This window comes from Idiotropiscis lumnitzeri, unplaced genomic scaffold (genome assembly GCF_059441095.1).
Source record: "Idiotropiscis lumnitzeri isolate Australia: NSW breed Sydney's pygmy pipehorse unplaced genomic scaffold, RoL_Ilum_1.0 HiC_scaffold_146, whole genome shotgun sequence".
NCBI lineage: Eukaryota > Metazoa > Chordata > Actinopteri > Syngnathiformes > Syngnathidae > Idiotropiscis > Idiotropiscis lumnitzeri.
The window spans coordinates 151,458-172,690 of record NW_028283684.1 but is presented as its reverse complement, the minus strand read 5'-3'; the positions used below and the strand labels follow the sequence as shown (position 1 = coordinate 172,690).

The 21,233-nt window shown below is 41.2% G+C and overlaps 1 long non-coding RNA gene across 1 annotated transcript; it reads right to left on the bottom strand.

The window, feature by feature from the left end:
- Positions 1 to 15,134: 15,134 nt before the first annotated feature.
- LOC148315070 (uncharacterized) lies at positions 15,135 to 16,806 on the bottom strand. Its single transcript, XR_015841301.1, has 3 exons — positions 16,671 to 16,806; positions 15,893 to 16,012; positions 15,135 to 15,292 (listed from the first exon to the last, which is right to left on the bottom strand). It is a non-coding gene; the product is annotated as an uncharacterized LOC148315070 (long non-coding RNA).
- Between the last annotated feature and the right edge of the window lie 4,427 nt (positions 16,807 to 21,233).

The following is a 21,233-nucleotide window of genomic DNA, read 5'->3' as shown; positions in this document are numbered from 1 at the left end:
CACTGAACTAACTGATCCCCGTAGCGCCCGCCCATTACCCCCGATAAGGCCAATGGACCATACCAAAACATAAGGGGTTGTCTGGGTTAAACCATCACCATACAGTGCACACAAACAGATCACACCACCGTTTTCGTCAAAATTAAAGATATTTGGCTGCTTTAAAAAATGCTTGCCCGGTCGGGCAAGTTGCCCATAATTTTACCTTGCCCGTGGCCAAATTTCACTTGCCCCGGGCAATCGGGAAGCGGTTAACCGCGAACCCTGAGCTTGCTTTGCATGACTTGAACAATGTCACAAAGAAAAAGGGTACCTCTTGCGAAATCTTTTTCTGCAAATAGATTGCGCCAAGATGCTCTCATGATGTAAATAATGGCAAATAAAAAAACGCGAAATAAAATGAAAGAAAATGTCAATGCAAGCCAAATAAACAAGTGGGTATTATCGGGGAAAATGTGCCGTCTCGAGTACTCTGCTGCGCAGTCGCCACTTGTCATCTATGTAATGCACAGTTAGGCTCAATCAGGGATCCATGTTGCGACCCGACCACAAGTCGGATGTAGATGCAAAATGCTTGACATGTCTAAGCTCCCGGCCCGATGTAGTCCATATCGGGAAATACGGCTTTCATGAAGCGTTTAAATCCTGTGCGCGCCACGTAACTAGAGGAGCTTTATCTTTAGCTATGTGCTAGGCTATCGCGTCCACCTCTGAGACGTTCTCTCGTATGGTGTCGCCTCCGTTCATGGGCTGTTGTCACTTGTCGAACCTTGCTTCTCACTTTGAACTTTCAGCACAGCATGGTTGTGTTGTGGGTGGTGAGAAAGCTTCTGGATTTGAATCGCCAGCAACGAGAGCGACAGACGGGTGGAGTCACATGACTAGAGGCGCTGTAGCGGTCTTAAAGGGGCATGAACATTGCCGCAGACAAAAGGCTTTTCTTTTTTTATTCATCGAATTTACCGACATGGGCAAAATGATTTCGGTCATTGTAATAAATTTCGGTAACGGTAAATTTTCGGTTTATCGCCCAGCCCTATGCTGTAGCATGGCTTTCTTTGCCGTGGGTGTCAAATATTTTACTTTGTTTTCAGAGTGCTTACAGACCTCTTGGTTTTGCCTCAAAATAATTGTCTGCAAAGCAGTCTGTGCCATCCGCATCATTGATGTGCAGGAGTAGCTTGTTGGTAATAAATAGCTGCAAGAAGTCCGCTGTTTGCCGCAGCATCCAGTGGTCCAGCGCTCGCAGTGAAAGTCTTGTCTGGCAGCCCGAACCATCCCCAAACATTTCGAGATGCACGCCCACTAAATTCCAGAAATATAAACATGGACAAACTTGACATTCTTCCAGATTCTGTCTCTTTGCATTGTTTTGAAGTTACTCCTGCAACTTTTCCACTTCTTCGATCCTCCCCATTGTCTGAAAAAGAAGTGTATATTTTGATTTGAAATAATGACCTCAACATACCAATACATTTGTTTATCATCTGAACTGGATTATTTTGAAACAACATTTGGGATGGACATCTGGGATTTGTTGTTGTGTATATTCAGAGTAATCCTTTTCTTGTATATAGCTAAAGCAATAGTCGCTGGCCTTGAAAATGGGTACAAGACTTGACCAAATTAAGATGCCATAAGGTCTAATTTGCCCCTTCTCTACCACAACCGATTTAGAGGCCATTAGTAACAGATTTGAGAAGACCACTTTTAAAGATATGAAGCCAGAGCTCGGCACCGGACCCATTTTTATTATTTATTATAATTTTAATGTATTATTGAGCAAATGACACAATATGTCAGTAGTGATTACCACAGAAGTCATGTCAAAATAGTGCAAATTCTGAGGTCGACTTCAAATCAGACAGGCGGAGACGAGCGCCAGAGAAGAGATGAGAATCAGAAGAGATGTTGAAGAAGCTAATAACAAAAAAAACAAAAAAACACATCAAATCTCCATGTAGTAGCAACGGGGATGGCTCATGGGGTCAGGAGAAGTGAGCGGGAGATGGGGAGTATGAGGTGCCGTTGGGGACAAAAGTCAGGAATCGCTTCACACTTCTGAAATGCACTCTTACACACCAGTGAAATTGTTGTTGCTCATGCATACTTATGAAACGCTATCATACATACGAGTGAAACGCTCTCATACACACTAGTGAAATAGTTGTTGCTCATACACTCGTCAAATGCGCTCATACACATAGGTGAAACATTCTCATACACACCAGTGAAAGGCGCTCAGGCACAATTGTGAAATTATTGTTATTCATAAATACAACTGAAACATGCTCATGCCCATACACGAGTGAAATGCTTTCATACAAACACCCACACTGTTGAAAATGCTGTCATGAACACAAGATCGCTTACAAATACTAAAATGTAAAAATTAATCATTTATTTAGCAGGGATGCATGGTGGGCGACTTGTTAGCACGATGGTCTCACAATGCAGAGGTCGCGGGATTGATTCCGGCTTTCCTGTTTGGAGTTTGCATGTTTCCCACACGCCTGCGTGGGTTCTCCGGTTTCCTCCCACATTCCAAACACATGCATGGCAGGTTGTTTGGACACCCTAAATTGGTGTGAGTGTGAGCGCGGATGGTTGTTTGTCTTTGTGTGACCTGCGATTGGCTGGCAACCAGTTTAGGGTGTACCCCACCTACTGCCCCAAGATAGCTGGGATAGGCTCCAGCACCCCCCGCAACCCTTGTGAGGAGAAGCCGTACAGATAATGGATGGTGGGATGGCATTCATAATGGACGGCCGCCACGGTGGGCGACTTGTGAGCACGATGGTCTCACAATGCAGAGGTTGTGGGATCGATTCCGGCTCCGGCCTTCCTGTGTAGAGTTTGCATGTTCTCCCAAGCCTGCGTAGTTTTCTCTGAGTTCGCCAGTTTCCTCGCACATTGCAAAAACATGCATCCATTTACTCTGATGCCAATGTTTTCTGTACCTTATGGCAGATTTTTCTCTTTGCCGAAGACTATTAGCACTTGTAGAGCGAGGACCTGTGCCACAGTCGTCAACTGCACCCTAAAATCTGATCATTTTGTATTTTAGACATTACACACTACACAGTTAAAGATGGTCCAAAAAAGAAAAATGGATTAATGTATTTCAACTTACATAATACTCTTTAAAGAGCTGACCAGCTCATTCCCAGAGGTACGTATTGGGGCGTATTGGTCGTCTTTACAGAAGACTCCAGGAGGTAACTCAGGTTTGACCTTCAGCCACAACAGAGTGTTGGGTGTGAGTGCTTCCAAGTCGTTGAGGTCGGAAGATGTCCTTGTGATAGGCCTGCTGTTTATAACTGCTTCAGCCTCACCAAGCAAGGTATATTGACTTTCTTCACCCGAAATTTGTTCTTTTACAGTGACATTCAGGATTTTTCTCACAGACCAAATAAGTCGCTCACAGCTTCCTCCGTGGTGGGAACCTGCTGGGGGATTGCTATGCCACTGAATACCTTTTTGCAGCAAGTGTTTCTCGATTTACTTAGTGTTCCATTCTTTGATTGATTTCTTCATTTCACTGTCAGCTGATCTAAAGTTGGTTCCGTTATCAGAATACATCTCTCTCACTTGTCCTCTTCTGACAAGAAATCTTCGGATTGCGTTGAGACAAGCATCTGTGTCACGTGAAGATGCAATTTCCAGATGTACGGCTCGTACAGCGAGACATGTAAAAATCACGCCGTATCTCTTTACTTGTCCTCTAACCCTACTTACTTAGAATGGACCAAAATAATCAACGCCAATTCTCTTGAAAGGCGGATCGTCAGGTAGCACTCTTCTGATGACTCTAGCAGCTCGAGGTATCCAAAACTGTTGATGCAGATTAGCCATCATGTGGTTCCTTCCAGCGTGAGCTGTAATCTCATGAATGTATCTCAGGACTAGCTTTGTGTTATGTGAATCCTTGGCAAGATGGCTTGCTGTTTTGCTGTTTCAGGCATGGCTGCGTGGCTCAACTGTCCACCAACCCTCATGACACCATCTTGAAGTACTATATTGAACTTGTAAAGTGGGCTACTTTTCTTCACCCTTTTTTGTTTTTCAAATATGGCTAAATCTTTTTTGAAACTTCGCCTTTGACAGTATTTCACAAGTTCTCTTTCTGCTTTATCCAAGTCGTCGCAGGTCAAATACTTTCCTTTGACAGTTCTCTTGAATAAATTCATCTTGCCTTCTTCACCTAATGTGATTAACTCCTTTCTATTTTCCTTTACTCTGTCAGTAAGTCTTTCAGCTTTAGAAACCAGGCTACGGCCTGCTTCAATGCTGTCCAAGACGAATAATGGTTCATCCACTGGCCCAGAGAATCTTTGGGCTACAGTGACTGAATTACATGCACTTGAGTCACTCATTTGACCTCCAGGTCATTAATTGGTAATTTGAAGTGGTTTTTGTGTTTAACTAAATTCCTGGACACTGCCTGATTTTTTTCAGAGCTGTACAACCACTAGAAAGGGTGGTTCCCACAATGTGAGTTTTGCTCAGGTGGCCCAACAATGTCACAAAAACAAGTAGGGGTGTGTGTGTGTGTTTGTATAAGCTACATGTTGGGGACCAACATCGGACAGCACACCCACTGTAGGGGACCAAAATTTTTGTGGGGACCAAAAATCTGGGCCCCACAAAAAAGAGCATTGAATTCAGTGATAAGAAGCTCAGGGGGAGGTCCTGTCAAAGTTTCAGGGCTTCCCAGGAAGGTCACAAAAACAAGACGAGTGTGCTAGAAATGTGTGTGCGGAAAAATTACTCAGGATCGCTGTCTAGTGGTCGGTCCCGGTACTGCACTTACGCACACTTCACACACTCGGCTGGTCTGCGCATGTGCAGGACAGTCTGCTTTATGTCAGGCAGCCACCCTCCCCTCCCCCACAGCCCAACCCGAAAAATTGAGATGTTAGTTAAGTATTTATTCCTATTATTGAGTGAGATTACATATTTTTACTTGGCAGCTGGCACAACAGCTAAGCTTGGAGCACAGTTATTGCAAAATAAAATAAATAAACAGTAACAACAATAACGATTGTTAATATTGTTATACTTTATAGCGTAACCTATTTATACTAATTTTCTGTATGCAATTTCAAGTGCAACTAATATAGTTGTGCATATAGATAGCCACCAAACTCCATACATTAGATAAAAATAAGAGCCACGATGTTAACCAATTAACAGTTCAAGAAAAAAGCAGACATCCAAGAACTTGCTTTGTTACTTTTGCGTGGCCAGAACTACAAACCCCAAAGCAGAGCAAACCCAAAACATCAGAGAAAGTACAATACTTTTGTCAAGGAGTGGTGCTGCTGCTTTGCGATCGCTGCCACCATAGTGAACGCGCTACCACATTCGTGCACACGCACACATGCCACACACCTGTTTTCCACGTCCTGTCAGTCCACTCCGTCGGTCCACATTTATTTCGTTGGTCAGCCATCACGGTTGGGTGCGCACTAGATCGCTGTTAAACCATCTTCTACGCCACAGTCCTCGTGTTCAACAAACATTTCTCCCGAACTCGCCTACCATGCACAACTCTCCACTTTCAAACCGAGCGCCGCTGTTACTTCCGGGTTTTTAGCGCCAAGCACTTGACGCTAGCGTGTGACGTCATGGCGAAATACTAGGTTTTAAAATAAAAATTTTCTTTTTTTTGTACAGTCTAAGTGCATGGGGTTATGATAGATCGAATGAGTATACCTTTATGTACTCACTAACATTTATGTTGATCATAAAATGTTGTTTTGATGAAGAAAACTGTTATTTTTTAGAATCAATTGGCTTAGGGCACTTGGGCAAACTACGGCCCGGGGGCCACTTGTGGCCCGTTAAACGTTTCAATCCAGCCCCCCAAACTTGAAAAAAATTAAATGAATAAGCCTTGTTAATGGTTTATTTTCTAAATACTGTGGTTTTTCAAAGACATATATATTGTTGTAATGCTTTTGTTCACTTTCGTTTAAAATTAAATGTATTTTAGGACTCATTGTGCCCCCCCCCCTCCCAATCAAAAAGTTTGCCCATCCCTGGCATAGTGGATGGGCCGAGGAGTTTAAAAGGCACACATCATGCATTTTTCAGTCAGTTTTAGCCAGGGCTTGGTATGGGGAAGACCAGCTGGTTTACATGTAATCATTAAATTTTCCCAAGTTTTATTTAAGTTAATTGGACAAAACAAAAAAACGCAATATTCTTCTGCCAGAGAGTATGTAATATTCTTCTGCCATTTTATTGTAGAGGGCCATTTTGAGCCCCTAACAATATTATTCAACCAAGAGATCATGAGTCGTCGCCCACTTACTTTCTGAAGTCAGCTGGGATGTCACGGCTGTGACCCTCGTGAGGATAAAGTGGTTCAGATGGAAAAGTAGGACTAAGGGCTTTTTCTCAGGTTTCCATGCGCAAATCCATGTATATTAGGTTAATTGGAGACTCTAAATTCTCTACTCATCAAATGACATTCGTGACCCTGATGGATAGATAAAATAGATTATTAATCTGCCATGGGAAGTCCAAGGTGTCTGGTAGAAAGAAATGCATTCATACACTCATTACACAGTCAACCAAGCAAAGACACAAAGCCTAGGGCAGGGGCGGGCAAACTTTTTGATTGGAGGACCACAATGGGTTCTAAAATATGACAGAGGGGCCGGACCAGGAGCAGATGGATGGAGTGTTTTGGAAACCTCACCTCATCTGAGAAAAAAAATACATTTAATTTTATATGAAAGTGAATAAAAGCATTCCAACAATAATATTTGTCTTTGAAAACCACAGTGTTTAGAAAATAAAACATTAACAAGGTTTATTCATTAAATTTTTTTCAAGTTCGGCGGCCCGGATTAAAACTTTTAACGGGCCGCATGTGGCCCCCGGGCCGTAGTTTGCCCTCGCCTGGCCTAGGGCATAAACACATACATGTAATATCCAATCCGCTTATTCTCACAAGGATAGCGTGCTGGAGCCTACCCAGCTGTCAACGGGCAGTAGGCGGGGCACACCCTGAAGTGGTTGCCAGCCAATCGCAGGGCACGCAAAGACGAACAACCATCTGCGCTCAAACTCACTCACAAATGCAACCTCCACACAGGAAAGCTGGGTCCCGGGATCGAACCCTGCACCTTGGGACTGCGAGCCGGATGTCCTAACCAGTCTTAACTCATTAAATACCAGCCATTTTCACTGGAGCAACCCACTCAATCCCAGAGTTTTCCTGGGTTTTGACTAATATTGCAAGGCCCACAGAATATTGTATTCTAATGCTATATAGACATGGAGCACACCCGAAGAAAGATGAGACTCTCTTCTTTCAACAGAAAAAAAATGTTTGTTCCTATCTTTTTCCATTCTTGAACAATCGGCATTTGAAAATAGCTAAATTTCATGAAAACTCCAATCCCTGGGGAAAAAACTGAGAAAATGAGCTTTTTGTAAACTGATGCATTTTGACCATAATTTGAACTTTGACACTATTATTTATGGCTTTTATGACACCTCTAACATCTAAATAATGCATGCCTTCTATAAAATAACAAAAAAAAGCACAAAAAATATGTTTTTGATAAAATAAATTTATTTGCACATAACACTAAACGACTGAACTGTTGAACTATGTACAAAAATGAAATACATCAGTGTCATACATACTTTTTTTTTTGTGTGATATAAAATAAAACAGTTGCCTTGATGCAAGGGCACACAACATAGTTCACACCACATTCTTGTTTCACTCCGTTTGCCTTTGCGCAAACAGAACCGACACTTTCGTTGTGGTCTGGCTTTGCTGGTCCGTGGAAAATAGGCGAGCTTGTGTTTGTCCACTGGGGTTTGTGTGAAAATAATTGTCTGGGAAGTGATTGCTGGCATCCGCGATGTGCTGCAGAAGCTCATCCGTGAGAAACAGCTGCAGGAAATCAGCTGGCTCCTCAGACTCCAAATGGGCAGCGGCATTCAGTGGTCCAGGGGTTGCTGTAAAGTCGATTTTCCTCGGTTGCCATCCAGTGTGACGCCATCCGGAACCACTGCTTCCTGATGCACAACCTGTAAATTACAGAAATATAAACAATTGGAAATGTATATTTATTGCTGCATTTTATTGCTGGCGTGTGAAGTTTCACATTATAATTTACCTTTCTTTACACCAACAAGACGAGGAGGAACTTTCTTGCCGCGGGATGCACAATCTGTGAATTTTAGAAAGTATGCATGATTACCACACCATTCAGTATTGTTGTTTCCTCGTCGGGGAGGAGATACGCTCGCGTCTAACTGCACATTTATGCGACATTTTCTGCCCGCAAGATGCATGATATGTACAATAAAAGCATGAGGGGTAAAACCACATGTTCAATGGTAACTTGCGAGCGCTTACCTCCTCGTTCGGGGGGATCTGGTGAGGACTCTCAGCTGCTTTGGCTATTGTCCGAAGGCAGGCGATGCAGGCCGCAAGGCACGCGCACCCTCTTTAGACGCCTGTTTGTTGTGACGACGACGAAGCGTCATCCTCTCAACCAAAGCGTCTCCATCGCCTTGATGCTTTTAGGAAGCTTTTTTTTACAAAAACGCATTCCTCGATCGTCATTTGCTTGGAGGATTTCATTGCTAACGCTACTAATGCGACTGCTGCTAGTGCTGCCGATGCTGCTGCTACCCACGCTGCTCTCCACACTTATAAGTCTACCCCAGGATCCCGCCCCCCATTTGTACCTCTGGCGCAGATTCAAGGCGGATCTTTTGCACCTCTGCCCCCTGCTGGGTGATTTTTACATGATTCACAATGCGGACAAGGCTGATTCTCAGTCAGAGGTTGCATCAGACCCTTATGTACACTATGACGTAAAAAAGACAGGAAACGTACTTATACGTCTTTGGTAGAGGGCGCCATTGCATTAAAAGACGTCTTTGTACGTCTAAGGGAGTAAATGAGTTGAACAAAGTACAGGGTCCTTCACCTGACTACAGATGATCTTCTGGGGACTTTATTTGGTTTTAATCACTTTTGGGGTCTGTATCTATGCACACTCCCTGGTTTTGCTACCTTCCCGGGTACCACATACACACTGCTTAGTTTCTCTGCCTTCGTGGGTACCACATACATATTGCTTGGTTTCTCTGCCTTCCTGGGTACGACATACACACTGCCTGGTTTTGCTACCTTCCTGGGTACCAGTCACACAAACGTCAGACGACTCAGCACATACCGACTGTCTCAGCACTACACACTTTCACTCCAAGGCAGTGCTGTGAACCAACTTACTGACAAGAGGTAGTATTTAGAATTTTAAAAAGTGCTTGAAAGGTTTTGTTCATGTAAAACCAACAGATTATGACATTATTATTATTATTTAAATCAGTATTAAACAGCATCAGCATAGGTTAAAGATATTATACAGACTATATACGATAAAAAAATACTAAACCACCCTTGCTTTTCCGTCATTTCTTGTATAAGTTAACACACAGATGTATAACATTTGTTTATACAAATATAACGATTAAAAAGTAGCTGATTAGAGTTTTAATTTTGTATTCATTAATCTGTAATAAAAATGGACATATTTTGGTTAATAAAATTAACAAGAAATAAAAGTAAAGGGTGTTCTAATACTTTTTTCAAGATTGTCCTAACATACATTTAATGTTTACAGTATATGTCTTCGGAAGAAGCGCAGCATTAGATTTTTTTTTTTGTTCTCTCTCTTTGACTTCTGAATTTGAATTTCTGTCACAGATGTGCTTGAATTCTATTTTGGATGATTTGTGTTAAACTGCACAAATATTTGAAGAGCCATAGAATTCAAGAATCACACCAGTGCTGCTACTCCTCCGAACGGGTGAACGCCCTTGATTAACAACCTGCGTTGAGGTGGCTTTTGAGATTCGTGGTGTGGGAGAAAAATCTCTGAAGGCATTCTTAGACTTCAAGAGAGGGTCCACAATTTTCAAAGATTCACTTCCGTCTGAATCAGAGGCCTCACTTGTATCCGGAATATATTCATCTCCACTGTCATCTGAGTTGGAGTAATAATGCTTATCCATTCCAAAGTCAGCCTGTTTTTTTAATCTAAAAAACAACAACAACGAAATATAAAGGATAGAAGGCAGGAGACCAATAAAATATATGCAATTTGCTTGTAAGATTCCCTGAAATCTATATGGGTTGTTTACCTGTATACTTTTGGTCCTCCTGAGCCTTGGGATAGTAATATGGTCTGGGTCTGAGGCGCAAAGTTCAGGGGCAGGATTTGACAATGATTCGTCAGAATCTGTGTCGTTATTCCAAGGAAGATTCAGCCCATATTTTTTGTCCAAGGGAGGAGACTGGGTTGCATCAGAGTCCAAGAGAAAATTGAGAACCCATTAAATACTTAATCCCCAGAGGAATCTGCACAGAAAAAGGTCTTAATTCTATTTGAAAAAAAAAAAAAAACTAAAATATTGATGAATGATATGACAAAATAATGTAATAACAAAATTAATTGACCGTAACAAAAAGCTCCCGGGAGGAAAACTACATTAAATGTTTTTTTAACAGGGCAGTGAAAATATTGGAAAATAAAAACGATAATAAATAAAATAATATAAAAAAAGAATTCAATGTGTATCGATGGACCCATATGAAATACTTATATCGCTATGTACTTATCAGCCATATCGCCCAGCCCAATATGTAACTGCAACTTCAAAACCTCGGGCCATAACAGGATTGTAACATGGGATGCATATCTTCATTCCTAAATTTGTAGATCCCGAGGAGGCTGCTCAATGGTCCTGGTAATCTAAACCTCAACCAATTCGGTCACAGCCAATGTTCTCCATCCTTGTTAAGAAGTTTTGAAATGATTTAATAGATATACTATTGCAAACTATACCAGAATTTTAGACATTTTAAACTTTTGATCACAATTTTACCTATTTTCTAAAAATCTGAAGAATCCACATGCCAAATCACCTGCTGTAGACACATAGGTTCTGTTCTGACAGATAATTCAGTTACAGGTTGTGTACTTAAAGCCAATAAGAGGGCAATGCAGCAGTCGACAACCTGACGAAAGCTTAAGTCTCCCAATGAGAGAACTGTAGTGGCTGGTAGGTTCTTAGATTGTAACATAGTAAAGACATATACTAGGCATAACTGTATATCATATGATGATGAGGGAAAATATTATTAGCTACGATTTATGTCCAGATATATTAGAAAACTTGTCCAACCAGCACAGGTCTATCTAACTGTAATTTTAACATCTCAAGACACGACAGGATGACCACATGATACGCATACCTCCTTTTCAGAGTCTGTCAAAACTTGAGAAGGCTGCTTCGATGTTCTGGTGGCATCAACCTCAGCCGATTCAGTCATTGTCGGTTGTCCTCCATCCTAATGAACAAGTTGAATATTAATTTAATGAATTAAAAAAAGAAAATGGATCAGAATTTTACACATTTTAGGCTTTGGCCACCCAAAACAAAAACTAACAAGTTCACGAATGAAACAAAACCAATTACTTTAGCGCATGACAATTAATCTTCAGTAGAGATATGTTGTGACTGATATTTCAGTCACAGGTTGTCTTTTGAACGCCACCAGGGGCGCAATGGAGCACAGGACAGCCAAAAGTCTTCTTGTCGGACACCTGTAGTGGCTGGTAGGTTCTAAGATTATAACATAGTAAAGGCACATACAACTCCTAACTGTATTTCATATGATAATGAAGGAAAAGATGATTAGCTATGATTTATGTCAACAATAAAAATGGCTCTACGGGGTCCCCACAAACACAAACCTGACAGTTGGGTGTCAGATGGCCAACATACCTGACACGCAATTCAACTCAACTGGACCCCACAACACAAGAAAAAGCTGAGTGAGCCTCAAACCAGACATACACATTCACTGACAAATATCCTGTGACACCAGATATATTAGAAGTCTTGTCTAATCAGCACACGTCTATCTAACTGCAATTTTAACATCTCGAGACACGACAGGATGAGTACACGATACGCATACCTCCATTTCTGAGTCTGTAAAGCCTGGAGGAGGCTGCTTCGATGTTTTAGTAGCATCATGAATTTATTGAATTAATTATATTTGAGGTTGGATTAGATTTTTACACATTTTAAGCCTTAGCCACCCAAAACAAAACATAAGCTCATGAATGAAATAAAACTAATTAATTTCGCCCATGCCAATTAATCTTCTGTAGACGCGTGTTGTGACCAGTGTTGTTTTTGGCAGGCATTTTAGATTTTGTCCAAGTCATTTGGACAAAGTGCTGATTTGTTTACATCACATTTAGTCATCCCAATTCGTTATAGTTTTAGTCCAGTTTTAGTCAACGAAAACTAAAAAAAGGGTTTTAGTCCAGTTTTAATCGACGGAAACGCAAAAAAAGTTTTACCCTAGTTTTCGTCAATTTATTCACAAAGGTTTTAGTCCAAGCGGCACGGTGGCCCAACTGGTTAGCAGGATGGCCTCACAATATTGAGGTCGTAGGTACGATTCTGGCTCCGGCCTTCCTGCATGGGTTTCCTCTGGGTAATTCGGTTTCCTCCCATATTCTTAAAACATGCATGGCAAGTTGCTTGGACACTCTAATTGCCCCTAGGCATGAGTGTGAGCGTGGATGGTTGTTCGTCTATGTATGCCCTGCGATTGGCTGGACACCAATTCAAGGGTGTACCTCGCCTACTGCCGAAGACAGCTGGGATCGGCTCCAACACCCCCCGCGACCCTAGTGAGGAGAAGCGGTACAGATAACGGATGGATGGATGGATGGGTTTAAGTCCATTTGAGTTAAAACAAGGCATTCAAGGTTTCCACCCAATAACAAAGACTTTTGGATGGACTACAAAGGATTCTTCATTACAAACAGAAAAAAGTGGCAACAGTGGAATCAATGCTCACTGCTCCAAAATAAGCAGAGAAGCAAAACATTTTGTTGGGCAACTGTTGTGGCTTTATTTCACTAAAAGCAACATAAAATAATTTATGAACCACATGCTAACAATTTTGTCTCGTCAACGAAAAAAATTCATGTACATCACGTCATGTTTTCGTCATAAAAGAACCTCGTTTAGCTTGTCATCGTCATTAAAAAAGGGGCGTTAACGAAGTATTTTCGTCATAGTCATCAGTGACGAAAACAACACTGGTTGTGACTGATATTTCAGTCCCAGGTTGTCTCCTGAACACCACCAATTGGGCAAGGGGGCGCAGGAAAGCCTGGGGTCTTCTATTTTTACAGTATAGAAAGGCTAAATATCAAATTGAAACAGTGTTTTATATCATGAATATACAGGGTTGGTGCTGGTTCTGGTAGGGAAACCACAACATAAAGATGTCCTTAATTAGTCCCACAATGGGGATATTTGCAATATGGCATATGATGGCCTAACAGGGCCACCGCCCAGAAAAGAGTAACGCAGAACTTTGTAATACTGTCACTCCCTGACCAGTTCGTTGTTCCTGAAGAGCCAAACTTTGACTCAGACCCACAAATTTGAATTACAGATAGTGGACAATGGAGAACTCCCCCAGTCAGTCAGCATGTTCAACTTCCATAGAAACCTCAACATACATTTATTAGATTGCCAAACTAATTGGAAACTACATCACCAGAACACCACAAGTGGGCTCTGTTATTGTACTTAAAGATGCATCTTACAAACCTGTGTTCTCCAAGGCCAGCTGGTCCATAGTCTTAAGTTATTTCTTCGCCAACATCAATGTCTCGGAGCGCAAACAGACAGAGGTGTGGTCTGTCCTCTGTTGTCTTCTTCTTCATTTTACAGTTGGGGTGCATGTGGTCATCATTAACCAGTCTTCCCAGACTGCCATCTTCTTGAGCGGCATCAACACTTAAAATAGATTTAAAAAAAAAAAAAACAATTATTCAATCAATGTCAGAAATTAATCTTTGAGACAATCTTGTGTACACAAAACATAAAAATAGGAAATCCACAATTTTTAAATCTTCTAAATCAAATCATACAAGAAATTTCTATTGGAATCAGACCCTATTAACAGCTTGTCTTTGAGACTTCATGGTCTATATTTTCATTTGTACAGATTCAACGCATGAATAAAAGTAATTACCGTATTTTCGCAGTCATAAGCAAACAAAGCGCCCTGTCAGTCGATGCGTCCATTAAATGGACAAAGTACCACTCACGTCCATCAGCCCTTGTCATCAACGAGCTGTTGGAAGTGCATGTTAGCACACCCTGCTGGGCAAAGAGTGAGTTGTCCATGCTTACAATCGACCGTGACAAATACACCATCTGACTATAATGTTTGGGTGATGGTGTTGGAAAAAGCTGGACAAAGGGCAGCTGTCCACAATGTTTTAGTCTGTCTTATCATTTATGTTATTGCAAGCAAGAAACGTCCCAGGTTTAGACAACAGACAAAAAGTCCAAAGCATAACAGCACATCTCTTTAAACAGCCATGCAAATCTCTCTAAACAGCTATGGGATTGTGGGTCTCTGCTCCCAGAATGCATTGCTTGAATTAGCTAAGGCTGAGTGGCTTTTGTATTATTTTCATTTTTTTTGGGTATATTGATGGCATGAGAGATACATGTTTGTGTTAATCTTATTTCTATGTTTCATTGTTTGCTTGTATGATGAGTTTTTTATTTTTTTTTGAAACCGTGACTCTAAGGAGTGTGGTGAGCAGCCAAGTCCCTCCCCTGACGTTGCTTTGTAGGCTATTGCCAATGCACCTAATATTGGCCTGAGCCATTGTCAGCTATTGTCAATAGAGACTTGGCGTCTGCTGCAACAATGGGGTGATTGCTCATGTTATTGGGGCATAGTAGGCTGCTATCGGCTGTGTCAGTGTGGGCAGCTCTGCCAAGTTCATGCTATGCTAACAGCAGCTGTGCTATCGTCTTGTCAGGCGGTGCGTCCAGTATATGTTACAAAGACAGAAATAGCGGCCTCAACAGGTGTTGCGCCCTTTGACACGGCGCGTCTTTTGGGTGCGAAAATACGGTATACATTTTTGCTTAGAGAATGATTTTTCCCCAAACACTTATGGGATGAGTATGTGTTTATTTTTTTAAATAAAAACAAAAATAAGATAACATCTCAATCTTTGCCTCACCTCCAAGTTTTTTCTTGCCGGCGGAAGTCAAACAAAAAGACAGTGCCTCTTCCATCCATCTTCCTGCGTTGAGATTTATCAGAATCTATCAATTTTCCTCTGTACTCCATAATAAAGAATAAAGTCGTCTTTCCTGAAAGGGGCCTTGGTAAATACTCCTCGACCTAGTTAACAGGGAAATCAAGATAGCTTCGTCATATTTTTAAGCACACAAATAAGGAGTCATCATATTCATTTGGGCCACTATACTAATGTAGGGTGGTTTGAAACATTGCTTCTTGTGAGGGATAGAGCAGAGCCCTTCTTTATGATTTTAAAGGAACAGACCAGCCAAAATTCATTTTCCAGCATTGCATTAGCCAGTATGTATTAGGACTGAAAGTACAAATGTCAATGGCACCTGGTTACGTAAAAAAAAACCTTTAAGATTATTTAGTTTCATAACAATGACATACACTGTATACACAGTCATATTGGATCGCGTCACGTGATCTCTGTGACGTATAACGTGCTTTACACTAGACTATCAATATCGGACTTGTTCACTGGTCTATTGTGGTATAAAAATGCCGGAGGGCGTCATCAAGTACAGCCTTAATTTAGATAGAACTCCTACCATCAGGTTTCACGCTCACTGAAATAACTTGAAACTGACAAAAGAAAAGGTCAAGACACTCTTAATGTAAAATAACCACTTAAAAAACGATGTCAGCTTGGTTATCAGAAAACAATAATATATCTTAGCAAAAGCGTTAACATCATACCTTTAAATGAGTTTATATACTTCGCTTCTAACTCTGCAGTCTTGTCCAGACCCTTGACTGCATGTTCAATAGTATCCTGCTTTGGGGACTTCCTGCATCTCAGGGAAGGCATTGTTTATTCTATAAAGAAAAAAGACAGTTTTGTGTTGAGAATTATTAATACTATAGGCTAAATGGAGTTTTAACAATATCAGTGTAAGAAAAATAAATTATAAATTAAAAAAATATCAATCCCTCCATCCCAATTAATGATTTCAACCATAATAGTTTATATTGAAGTTTAAACAACAGACAGACAGATTTATGCAGTGTGACTACAAAAATCTTACCAAAATTGCATTCACAGTAACCTTTGCTTTAAGAATCATGTAATTAACCAGTGAACATCGTGTCTTACACAAAAATTAATGACAGAAATTATCATGGTACTTGCATTCTGTTGTTCTATAACAAAAGTGCAAGCTGTTAGCTCCGCAAAGCTAACGCAACAAGCTAGCGTCCCTCGTGCTCACATTCAATGCAAACCTGACCACCGGATGAAAATACGCGTCGGTTTAGTTCTTTAAATGAGTAAAAGCACCATGACGTTTTATAATTATTCAATGCTTAACTGGAGCTCGTCAATTATGTCGATGTAGGAGCACATGTTTGCTAGGCCAGTGTTGTAGGCCCACATCCATGGTGCTACTTTGTATAGTGTTTTCCACACAACTATCTCTAACCATGAACAAATGCACTCGAGGCATGTTTTGAATAAAAACAAACGAAAAACACTTACCTCTCCGTTTCAACAGCAGTTCGAACTTCGAAGTGGTGATATTCTCCAGCGTTAAGCACCTGCTCGAACTGCGAATAGGTCAAATTCAACAGCGTCTTTTTTCTGTCTTAATAAGGACGCGATGAGAGGAGGAGCGCTTGCCTTTCCGTCAGCACGCCCCGCGCGGGTGGTGCTGCTTTATCACTCTCTATCTGTGCCCGCCCGCCGGCATGTCGATAGAAAAATAATATTCCTTCAAACATTACTTTCATCTTCTTAACGTTTTGTAGTGAATTTAACAGGTTCACCACTTTTTTCAAATACACCAATGGAAAACAGGTCTTAATTGAGGAAACATACAAAGAGCGTCTCACAAACACCTTATGATGAGCAATGTAATTTGATCACGTTTTTTGTCACTGCCTGGACGTCGGTTCACTGGCCTGGTGGCAGTGGCTTGTAGACACTGTCACTGAGTGGGAACGGATCTCAAGGTGGGTCAAACTAACCCAAGCAGTGGATCGGTCCGTTTTTTAAATTTATTAATTTTTTTATTTTATGTATTTATTTATTATTTAATACAAGGGCTTCGGCTCACTACCAGTGGGCGGGACCAAAGAATTTGGGTTTCCTTTGAGCTAGGAGGCAGTCAAAGGCAGTCCAATCCCCGGCAACATAAAGCGCCTAGCTCTGGGGACATGGAATGTCATTTCTCTGGTAGGGAATGAACCCGAGCTGGTGTGTGACTAGACCAGTGGTTCTCAATTATTTCCTGTCATGCCCCCCCTACCAAGAAGAAAACAATTCGCACCCCCCCCCCACCACAATTTTTTTTTACATTTCGTACTAATGTACATGTTCTTTGCATATTAATGTTAGATTGTCAATAAAATATCTTACCTTAACAAAGCTAAATTGATAAAAAAAAAATATCATTTTGAGAACGACTATTGTGAGGATCTCGAAACTCAGTACTCTGTGGTGCTAATATTGATGAGATGATAAATATGTTGAAGCCACAGAACAAAAAGATTAGATATTGTTTGGAAATTAATGACGTACATAACAAAGGAATATCAGCCTTGATTGGAGTACATTACTGCATTTAAATTTTTAATAAAAATGAAACAATTATTGATGTTATGACCACTATGAAGAATTTAAAAAAACAATATATAGGGATAATTATAGTTTTCATTTTGTTATGTTTAGTCTGTTCATGTTGCATTATTTTTATGACAAAGATGATGGTTAATCGTAGGTTTGTTGCCCAAATGTACCGTTACAACCTGATTAATGTTGAGAATGACGAACTCAAACTGGACACTAAAACGTAAAAACACATGGACTTCTTGCCCCTGTCCACACACGTGCACACACACACACACCATACACGAAGATCCGGGAGGTAAGGACGGCTGTCCTCTCCTACAACGAGGCAAGGGCCTCCACCAAGTCACCCCAGGGACAAGTTTTATTCCCTGATGGTCATCAAATTATGAGGATCTCATTCTACGCCGGAAGGGAGGAGGGGAATTTTTCCCTAATGTGAGGTTTTCGCTCCTCCACTGATGATCACACTGTTGTATGATTTCATTATGATGATCTGTCTTAAAGCCGTAAGGACATGATTTTTAAATCCACAACAGGGGGGAAATGTAAGATGGGCTGAGGATAGGTAATCAGTTTGTGTATTCATAATCATGTTTTTATACACTCATTAATGTTTAACACACACAGAGACACTTACTTGTTATTTTAACACACACACACACAGACACCGTATCCTGAAGATGTGTTTAGTTAAACTGACCTTGGGTTATGATTTTCTGCCTGCTGGAGTCCCTGGTGATTAGTTATTGATGCTTTAGTTAAACTGACCTTTATACCGTGAGTTATTGATGTTTTCTGTCTCTTGGTGATTAGTTGTTGATGCTTTTCTGTCTTCTGGTGATTAGTTATTGATGAGTTAGTTTCAATAAAAAGGCAGAACGGAGGGTGAGAGTCAGAGGGTGTGCGGGATTGAACTGGCAAGACGGCTGTTTCGCCTCCTGGCTCCCTCTCCCATTCTGAATGGCACAAAACGAAAACTTTAGTAAGTTATTTCAGTCTAAAAAAAGGCGTCAGGGCATTTTTAAACCGGACAGTAAGTCGTCACTGTCTTGGTTCCTTTTTGTGCCTTGACCCATCCCGGAATTATTGAAAGGATGCAGTCCTATTTACAGGCCCCAGTGACACCCCAGGTTTCTGTTGTTTGTACGAGGGCGCTTAATAGGTACTGCTATTCACAATCGTCTTAGGCTGTTTCTTTGCAGAAGTTTATGGACAATGTGTAGTGCTGTAGGATGCAGTCTAGAGCATTCTTGACATTGAAGCTTTTGTTTCCAGCAACTGCTAATGCGACCGTGCATCAAACATGCAAAACACAGACCCTTGCTCCTCAAGAAGTCAATCTTATCCTTGTGATGCTTTCTCCTAAATTCCTTACAAATTGTGAGACTGTTGCTCTCCATTACAATTAGCACATGGTTTGGCAATAGCATCCACTGAAACAGGTTCTGCCTTTGGCGTGGTGGTTTTGTTGTTTTCCATCTTGGCGGGCACAATGACTGTTGTGAAGACTTTCTTTGATTTTGGTGTTTCTGTGTGTTGTGATTTTGTTTTCTGTTTTATAGAATCTTTCGTGCTTGTCAACAAAGTCAACAAAATCCTTAAACTTCACTCTTCTATTTGTTCTTTCTTGGAGATTGCAGGCAAATTTTCTCCAAGATTCTATAAGTCTGTATGGAAGTTTGTTTGCCATTGCCTTTATATTAGCCATGTTGTCCAAGTCCTCCATGTAATTAACATCTGCCATTATGTTCAAACAGCCCATAAGGAATAATGTGAAAGACTGAAGTGCAACACCATCTTCAGACTTGATTGTTGGCCAATCCATGGCTTCCTTTAAATATGCTTCTGCTATCATGAAGTCATCACCATAAAACTCCTTCAAGATTTGTTTTGCTTTGGTATATCCTGTCAGAGGTTCCATATGGATGCAGCTCTTCACCAACTCATGTGGTTGTTCACTAGTATACTGCAGCTAAAATTGAAGATGATCACGGTTATCACTTGTACGGCCTTCAATCCCATGTTCAATGGCACCTATACAGGTTTTATAATGCAGAGGGTCGCCTTTAAACGTAGGAATGGAAAGTTCGGGAAGTAGCGATGCTTTTTGACTCTTTGCTAAGTATTCTGCGACACTGGCTTGCTGTGAGATTGCTTGGCAAAGGCCATCAAGCACATGTCCCTGTTGTTCTCTACTTTCTGTCTGATGTGGAAATCTAGCCATTGGAATAGTCGAAGTGGGAGCATTTCAGGTCAACACTGCTTGTTGCTCTGATAGGCTGTGATGGTAATTGAATGTTTTTCCTTGTTTAAATTGTAACACACTCATCAGGAATGTGGATACCATCCTCCTGGGTATTTTCATATCTTCTCAAGACATCCAATTTAGCATCAGACTCAGGGAGTGCCGTTTGCATTGCATGCATTTGCTTCTTTGCCTTAATTGCAGCTTCTTCTTGCTCAAGTGCCAACCTTTGTTGTAAATCAGCAGCCTTTGCCTTTAAACATGCTCGTTCCATTTGAGCCTTTAATTTAATTGAAGACGTTGACAGAAGTGAGCTTCTGTCTGTTAGATTCTTTACTTCTACTTCTATGGGTGTAGTTAGTTGATGCAGATCTACTATCATCAGGTGATATTTGTTTATTGCATCCTTCCTCTGCACGTTTCAAAACGTCCTTCTTCCATTGCTCACATTTCCATTAATTACATTTTTTGGATCAAACCAGTTATTTTGGTCATCGGCAAAATCCTCTTCAGTCTTTAAATTTTGCACACCGGAATTGAGGTCCACAAATTCTTGCTCCATGCCGCTAAAGCAAACACGAAGCTCAGTTTTTTACAGCGTCAACATTTGCATCATCCTCCATCAATTGTTCAATTTGACGTTGCATGGAGGTCAATTGAGCAAATTTGCACCTGCGTGCCTGCATCCGTTTAGGCTTGTGATCTTCTACAGCTTTTCTCCGTCATTTTTAATGTCCGCTTTCCACTGTCTTGTTCCTCCATGTCAATCCACAATCAAGCAAACAAAAACGTCAAACTGACTGTAGCGTCTCAATTTGTAGGTCAGCTGAATGACGATCAAAGTTTTAAGCAGTTTACTCACGCACCTGTTACGTGCACGTCCTTGTTAACTCGCGATGCTTGTCAAGTATGGACGCATGCTAACAGCTAGCAGCTCATTGTCCCGACTGGAAAGTTGCTCCTTAGCTGTGATGTGCCTAGGGTTACACTATCTATCATTAACAAACACAGCCAGCCCTCCTCTTTCCTCTTACCGCTTTCCAGTGTCCTGTCCGCAAGTAGTATTTGGAAGCCGTCAAATTCCACGACGGTGTCCGGCGTTAGGTCTGTTAGCCATGAATCCGTGAACATCAGCAAGCTAGCTCATTGGAAGTTCCTCTCGTGCCGCGTCCATTTTCTTGGGAAGGTATCTAACATTTCCCATAAAAACGGACAGGAGGACGGGG